The sequence below is a fragment of the Scyliorhinus torazame genome, chromosome 5 (assembly GCF_047496885.1).
Source record: "Scyliorhinus torazame isolate Kashiwa2021f chromosome 5, sScyTor2.1, whole genome shotgun sequence".
NCBI lineage: Eukaryota > Metazoa > Chordata > Chondrichthyes > Carcharhiniformes > Scyliorhinidae > Scyliorhinus > Scyliorhinus torazame.
The window spans coordinates 81,360,581-81,368,826 of NC_092711.1; the positions used below are offsets into that span (position 1 = coordinate 81,360,581).

Here is an 8,246-nt window from a genome sequence, read left to right on the forward strand (position 1 = left end):
GCGCTCCATTTCCCCGATTATATAGTTTTCTCCCCTTTCCCAGACAGATATTTCTCACCAGTCCCGTCTGGGATGTTACTGAACTCATGGCCCCTCAGTGAAAGCGCCACTGCGCCACCAAGCGGCCCATCCGGGTAAAGCCAACTTCACCTTTGCCTTATTTTGGTAAACTCCAGAGACAGAATGCCAGCTAAAGAATTCCAGATTCACTGCCCTCTGAGAGAAGAAATGTCTCCTCATCTCGGTCCTAAATTTGAGATCCCTTACTCTGAGATTATGCCCTTTGGTCTTAGACTCTCCCACAAGAGGAAACAAGATGATTTTTCAGGCTGTGTAACTGGTTAAAGCTCTTTCCACAGTCAGTTCACTGGATCACTCCCACTCAGGTGTGTGTGTGTCTCGGGGCTTTTCCAGTCACACTGATGTTTGAAATATCTTCCCACAGTCAGAACAGACAAGCACATTGACAGTTTTAGATGCTAATGAATTGAGTGACTGTCAGATCTCGATGTTATATTTGGTTCGAGTTGCCAGGCTGCCAATCCTCCCGTTCTAATGCCTGAAAAAGAAGTTTACAAAAACTATCATTTTAAGAATAGGATAGAAATTCACAACAGATCATTCTAGTTTCTATCGAACCTTCTTTCCTCTCTTGCTTTTCCCAAGCATGTGGTCCAGTCAAAATAAAAGACCCAAATCAGCTAGAAGTCCCAACAAAAGTGTTGGGAACCTTCCTAACTGAACCAGAATATTGTTCCCAGTGTCTCTGAAACACTCTGTCCGCTGAGGTGTCCACTGGTTGTGGAAGGTGTCAAACATTCTGGTGGATAGCGCATGCTCCCTCTGCAGGGCCACTGGGAATAGACAAGACCACAGAACAGCGGTCGGCAGCCAGAGTAACCACCCATCCGCCTCCATAATAATATTAATAATAATCTTTATTGTCACAAGTAGCCTTACATTAACACTGCAATGAAGTTTCTGTGAAAAGTCCCTAGTCACCACACTCCGGCGCATATTTGGGTACATAGAGGGGGAATTCAGAATGTCCAATTCACCCAACAGCATGTCTTTCGGGACTTGTGGAAGGAAACCGGAGCACCCGGAGGAAACCCACAGGGAGAACTTGCAGACTCCACACAGACAGTGATCCAAGCTTGGCATCGAACCCGGGACCTTGGAGTTGTGAAGCAACAGTGCTAACAGTGCAGGGGCTGTTTAGCACAGGGCTAAATCACTGGCTTTGAAAGCAGACCAAGGCAGGCCAGCAGCGCGGTTCAATTCCAGTACCAGGCTCCCCGAACAGGTACTGGAATGTGGCGACTAGGGGCTTTTCACAGTAACTTCATTTGAAGCCTACTTGTGACAATAAGTGATTTTCATTTTAATTTCATTACCACTGTGCTACCGTGCCGCCCACACCACCCAGCTACAATGCACTGTTTTAATAAGACTCAAGAGTAGATTCAGGATGTCACGCTCAGCACAAGGATACTAGATATTATAGACTGTAAGATCCACAAACTTTGTCATGATGGCTGCAACTTAACAGGTTATTATGGACATTAAACTGTGGGTAATATTCGATTCTGTGACCAATATTTAATTAAACACGGTCCCGAATAAGGAAACTTTGCAGCCACCTGCGAAGTTTAAATGTCTCGTTGTGTCAGGATGAACCAGCATTTGAGGAGCATGAAATCTCTGGACTGTCGGTCTCCAAGAGCCATATTGAACACCGGAGAATGAGCTCGAATTTGGACAGAGATAAGCGTGAGTGAGCATCGTAAACTGCTATTGTATCGGGTGTTCTGGGTCTCAGAGTTTTAACCCTGCAGTTAATTGTCAGGGATGCAGTATAATAAACCCTGAACAAAGCAAATGTGTGTGTGAGAAGCACCTGACGCACCAGGAACCAGCTGAACCAGCAGAGCTGAATGATTTCCAGTGCAGCCACAGTACTGTACTTATTCCAGCTTCCAAGTCCACCTGAGAACCAACCTCCGAGCTATTCATCTACAAGAAGCTTCAGAGACTCATGAGAATTATTTGTTTCTAAAAACGCTTCACTCCAACTAAAGGATTAGCTCAATAAGAAGACAACAGACCTGCAGCAATATAAAGACTGCAGTCTACATTCCATTTTCATCATTACAGCTTCAACTTGATCTGTATCTAATTTCTGTTTATGTGTCAGTGAGTGTAAATAAGACAGACTGAGATGTTCAAACATCCAGGGAAATTGTGTGACAATAAATAACCATCTTCGGTTTAAAAATCACCAGTCAGCCTGCTGCTTAAATGTATTTTAAATAAAGAAAGATCACTCTGAGGGTAAGAAAATATCACACAAACATCCCAATAATGAACTGGAAAGGATCATGAAATGTAATCAAACGCTGTATAACCGCCTTCAGGTAACTATACAGAGGCTGCAGCCTCTCACACTGAATGTCTACGTGATCCACAGACACCTCCAGGCCACAAACATCAACTTCAGTTTGGGAGTGGGTGAAATTTTTTGGAACCTGTTTACCAAAGACCAACTGTGCGGGCGCTAGGACCCGGCTGGAGAACAGAAACCTTCAGGCCCCGCCTACTAACTGTTGCATCGACAAGACGCTAGCGCATGCGCTCTGCTTCCCCAAGATGGCGGCTGTGAACCAGGGCCTGGTCCCGGGAGAGAGCTGACCGGCGGTGATGTGACCTGAGGATCGCCACACCTCAGGCAAGGGGCCAGGTTGGGAAGGCGGTGCCTTCAGGAATAACTGGGAAGGTGATGTTCGGTCAGTTGCTGCAGTCTGTGTAGTGAAGGTGCTGTCACAGTGGTGTGAGGTGAGGAAGTACAGGATTATCACCCAGCAATGATCAATTAAGGGGAATGTAAATCCAGCTCAGGCTGCTTTCAGATTGGAAAGGGAGCGAAGGTGTGTCCTCAGAGCTGGTGAGTGTTGAGGCTTTGGCAGTTTCTCTATAAAGTCCCTCTCTTTACAGCACGGAAAGAGGCCCTTCGACCCATTCATAATAATCTTTATTATTGTCACAAGTAGGCTTACATTAACACTGCAATGAAGTTACTGTGAAAATCCCCCAGTCGCCACACTCCGGCGCCTGTTCGGGCACACAGAGGGAGAATTCAGAATGTCCAATTCACCTACTAAGCTCATCGTTCGGGACTTGTGGGAGGAAACCGGAGCACCCAGAGGAAACACACGCAGACACAGGGAGAATGAGCAGACTCCACACAGACAGAGAACCAAGCTCGGAATCGAACCTGGATCCCTGGTGCTGTGAAGCAGCAGTGCTAACCACTATGCTACCGTGCCGCCCAGTAAGTTTATTAGATTACTAGCTCTGGATGAATTGTGTCCCAGGATGCTGTTGGAGGCGAGTGAGAGATTGCAGAGACTCAGACCCAAAGTTTTAACCACAAATTAGGCCTGTTTTTGCTGGAATTTAGACATTTAAGGTGTGATCTAATTGATGTATTTAAGATATTAACAGGGAAAGACAGGGTAGATAAAGATCAACTATTTCCACTGGTTGGAGATTCTAAAATTAGGGATCATTGTCTAAAAATTAGGGCTAGACCGTTCTGGAGAGATGTTCGGAAGAACATCTTCACACACAGGGTGGGAGAGGTTTGGAACTCTCTCCCACACACAGCAGGTGAAGCTGGATCAGTTGTTAAGTTTAAATCGGAGGTAGAGTTTTGTTAAGCAAAGATATTCAGGGATATGGAGTTAGGTCACAGATCAGCCATGATCTCACTAAATGGCAGGACAGATGCGAGGGGATGAATGGCCTACTCCTGTCCCTGTGTGTATTTCTGTGATTCTGAAATTCAGACAACGATACCATGATAGGGCGAAGAGTCCTGATTAGCACCTGAGTTAGTTCGAGCTGCAAACCATCCCTTCAGATCCTTGCCCTTCATGGATTTCATGAAGGCCAAGGTAATAGTTGGATTATTGAAAGACTTGACGGAGTTGTTGGATACCATTTTTCGGGTCTCAGGATAACGCACAACGTAATTCACGCCGCACAGCCTTGCGTTGCCTTTGAACCTCATCGAGGCCTCGACGCTTCCTTTGTGTTGCTGCCGAAATTCCTGGAAGAAGTAAATCCTCACTCCTTCCTGCAGCCAGGTTCCACCTCATCGTTCCCTCTCCAGGACATTCTCTCAAGTTGTGGAAGCGAATGATTACAGGCCTGGGATGAAAACTATCCCTCGGCCTCAAAGACCGATGCTCCCTTTCTAATTTGGAATGCCCAGGCTTCACATCCAGCTCGAGAAAACGTGGCAGTCGATCCTCTAAGAACCTAACGGGAGTCTTACTCTCCACACTAAATGGACAGAAAATATCATAATTTATGGGCAGCACAGTGGTAGATCCAGGGTCCCAGGTTCGATTCCCAGCTTGGGTCACTATCTGTGCGGAGTCTGCACATTCTCCCCGTGTCTGCATGGGTTTCCGCCGGGTGCTCAAGTTTCCTCGCACAGTCCAAAGATGTGCAGGTTCGGTGGATTGGCCACGATAAATTGCCCTTCGTGCCCAAATAAAAGGTTAGGTGGGGTTACGGGGATGGGGTGGAGGTATGGGCTTGGGTGGGGTGCTGTTTCCAAGGCGCAGACTCGATGGGCCGAGTGGCCTCCTGCACTGTAAATTCTATGATGACCATCTGACAGGCCAATGACTCGGATGTTCTTTCTCCGAACCTCAGTTCTCCAGGACCTCCGCCAGCCACTTGACTGGTTTTCAAAGGATTGAATTCGACGGAAGCATCTTGCTGAATGTTCAGGATTCTCTCCTCCGGACCATCGAGCCTCTTCATGGCGTTTTGGAGCTGGGCCTCATGAGGTCACAGATATTGAGTCAGCATACTCCGCCTCTGGTCAGTAACACGGATAATGTTGACAGTCATCATTTTTGCTGCCTCCCAGAGAGCCCCAGAGAGCGTGGGGTCGAGAGACCTCCTAGCGGTCGAGAGACCTCCTGAGGGTCAGGCCGCCATGTTGAAAAGGCGGCTCCATTCCCACTGAATCCACCTGTGCTGTTTTATCAATGCATTTCTTCACTTTTTCCAGCATAATCCTACCAATCCGAACCCTGAAATCTTCCAGGGACACGATCCCATTGAATGGATCAGGCTCGATGGGCCGAATGGCCGACTGCAGCTCATATTTGTTATGATCTGGACAGGAAGCTGTGCGCTTGGATTTGTCAATCAACCTGAATCAGCGCCTTCAGGAGAATTAGGAGGGTCAATATGAGATACAGCAGAGTGAGAATGGAGGGAATGTGTGGTATGGACATTTACAGCTTTCGGGGAATAAGAGAGAGGAAAAAAAGTGACATAGAAACTAGAATTGTCTGTTCTGAGTTTCTATCCTGTACTGACAGTGATGAATTTTGTAAATTGTTTTTACAGGATATTAGACGAGGAGGAATTACAGACAGAAATCTCAAACGTTACGTCTTGATCTGACAGTCACTTCTTTCCTTAGAACCTGGATATCATCGGGCTTTGAATCTAGAAGGAGAAATGTTTCCCCGAACAGTCAGCTAAATATTTCAACCATCAGTGTGACTGGAAAAGCACCGAGACCCACACAACACACACCCGGGTGAGAGTGTTCCAGTGAACTGACGGTGGAAACATCAGTGTGACTGGAAAAGCACCGAGACCCACACAACACACACCCGAGTGGGGGTGTTCCAGTGAACTGACTGAGGAAAGAGCTTTAACCAGTGACACAATCTGAAAAACATCACAATATTCAGAGCGGGGAGGGACCGTACTCGTGTTGTGGACGAGGCTTCAACTGATTGTCCTGCCTGGAGAGATGTCAGGAGACCCAAAACATGGAGAAACCGTGGAAATGTGGGGACTGTGGGAAGGGATTCAGAGCCCCATCTCTGCTGGAGCTTCATCGGCGCAGTCACACTGGGGAGAGGCCATTCACCTGCTCCAAGTGTGGGAAGGGATTCATTCAATTATCCACCCTGCAGACACACCAGCAACGTCACACTGGGGAGAAGCCATTCACCTGCTCTCAGTGTGGGAAGGGATTCAATGATTCATCCACCCTGCAGAGACATCAGCAAATTCACACTGGGGAGAGGCCATTCACCTGCTCTCAGTGTGGGAAGGGATTCACTCAGTTATCTCACCTGCAGACACACCAGCGAGTTCACACTGGGGAGAGGCCATTCACCTGCTCTCAGTGTAGGAAGGGATTCACTCAGTTATCTCACCTGCAGACACACCAGCGAGTTCACACTGGGGAGAGGCCATTCATCTGCTCTCAGTGTGGGAAAGGATTTGCACATTTATCCACCCTGCAGACACACCAGCGAGTTCACACTGGGGAGAAGCCATTCACCTGCTCTCAGTGTGGGAAGGGATTCACTCGGTTATCTCACCTGCAGACACACCAGCGAGTTCACACTGGGGAGAGGCCATTCACCTGCTCTCAGTGTGGGAAGGGATTCACTCAGTTATCTCACCTGCAGACACACCAGCGAGTTCACACTGGGGAGAGGCCATTCACCTTCTCTCAGTGTGGGAAAGGATTTACTCTATTATCCAACCTGCGGAGACACCAGCGAGTTCACACTGGGGAGAGGCCATCCACTTCTCAATGTGAGATGTGATTGCATGTTTCATTGGACTTGCTGTGACACCAACAATTTCATAATCGATTACAGGGCTTGGATTCTGCTGTTATTGTTTCTGCTCTACACCCAGGACTGCATTTTGTTAATTCTGACAGGTGGTCAGTGGGATGGTCGGAGGGTTTCTTTATGCTGGACTGGCCGGTCTCACCACCTTGCCTCCAGTGGGCTGATTCTCTTTGAGCCTGGTTGCTAAAACCTGGCTTCAAAATTGCACAAGGATCACAGAGTAAAAGGATGTTTGGAAGTTTGAAGATATTTAGTTTCCATTTCTGTTTCAAACCCCCCAAAGCATGCCACGTTGCCATGGAGATGGGCCCTGGTGGTTACATGGTTACTTTGTTTAAGTTATCTGGGTGTCCCTGACAGAAGGAAACTATCAGGCTATCAGCGTCAAGTTGCCTGAGGTGGACTAGGAAACTGATTGGTACAGGGAATACCTAATATTTAAGGAATTATTACGTATTTATCAGGGGTCGGTTAGCTCAGTTGGCTGGACGGCTGGTTCGTGACGCAGAGCAAGGCCAACAGTGAGGATTCAACTCCCGTACTGGCTGAGTTTATTCATGAAGGCCCCGCCTTCTCAACCAGGCCCCTTGCCTGAGGTGTGCTGACCCTCAGGTTAAATCACCACCAGTCAGCTCTCTCTCTGTCAAAGGGAGAGCAGCCTATGGTCCTCTGGGACTTTTGCAACTTTTATTTCACATATACACAACAAATATAGATTCCTTTCAGAAACAAAAATCCAACAGGAAAAGTGATGCAACCGTGACTAACAAGAAAAGTTAAAGATTCCATGAGATCCATTAGAATTCAGCAAAGGAGGACCAAGAAACTGATGAGAGCAAACTGGCGAGAAACATAAAAACTGACTGGAAAAGCTTCTGCAGGAATGTGAAAAGGAAAAGATTAGCAAAGACCAATGTGGGTCCATTCCAGGCAGAGACAGGAGAGTTTAGAATGGGGAATGAGGAAATGCAGAGAAACTAAACAATGTGTGTCTGTCTTCACAGAGGAAGATACAGAAATTGTCCCCAAAACACCAGAGAACCAAGGGACTGGTGGAGATTAGTATTGGTAAAGAAGTCGTACTGGAGAAATGAATGGGGTTGAAAGTGAATAAAACTCCAAAAGCTGATGATCCACACCCCAGAGTGTTGAACGAGGTGGCTGTAGAGATCTCTATTCCTCATTCTAAATTCTCCTGACTCTATCTGGAACAGACAAACCTTTGTTTGAGCCAAACGTTTCCTTTTTACGTAGCCACAGAAGCTTTAACAGTCAATCTTTATGTATTTTGCCAATTCACATTCTATTCTATTCTCCCTTTGTTTCTCAGTGTCTTGGTTGAAGAACTGAAGTAAATCCTCGGGAATGAATTATCACTTTGGACAGGTTCTGAGACAATTAAATTTTGACTTCCAGGACAGAGTAACTATAATCGTGGAGTGTGATTGTCGGTTATGTAAAAGGGGAAAGTTCTATTTTATAGTTCATGTGTAGGTTTCCAAGTTAAAGTAGCTTCTAGTTTGTTTGTTTGTTGTATTAAAAGTCATAAAACTTGAA

At 46.7% G+C, this 8,246-nt stretch overlaps 1 long non-coding RNA gene across 2 annotated transcripts; it reads left to right on the forward strand.

Moving 5' to 3' along the window:
• Positions 1-2,638: 2,638 nt before the first annotated feature.
• LOC140418631 (uncharacterized) lies at positions 2,639-8,246 on the forward strand. 2 transcript variants are annotated; one of them, XR_011945183.1, is made up of 3 exons: positions 2,639-2,835; positions 4,726-4,896; positions 5,434-8,246. It is a non-coding gene; the product is annotated as an uncharacterized lncRNA (long non-coding RNA). The 2 variants fall into 2 exon arrangements; XR_011945182.1 differs by lacking the exon at positions 4,726-4,896.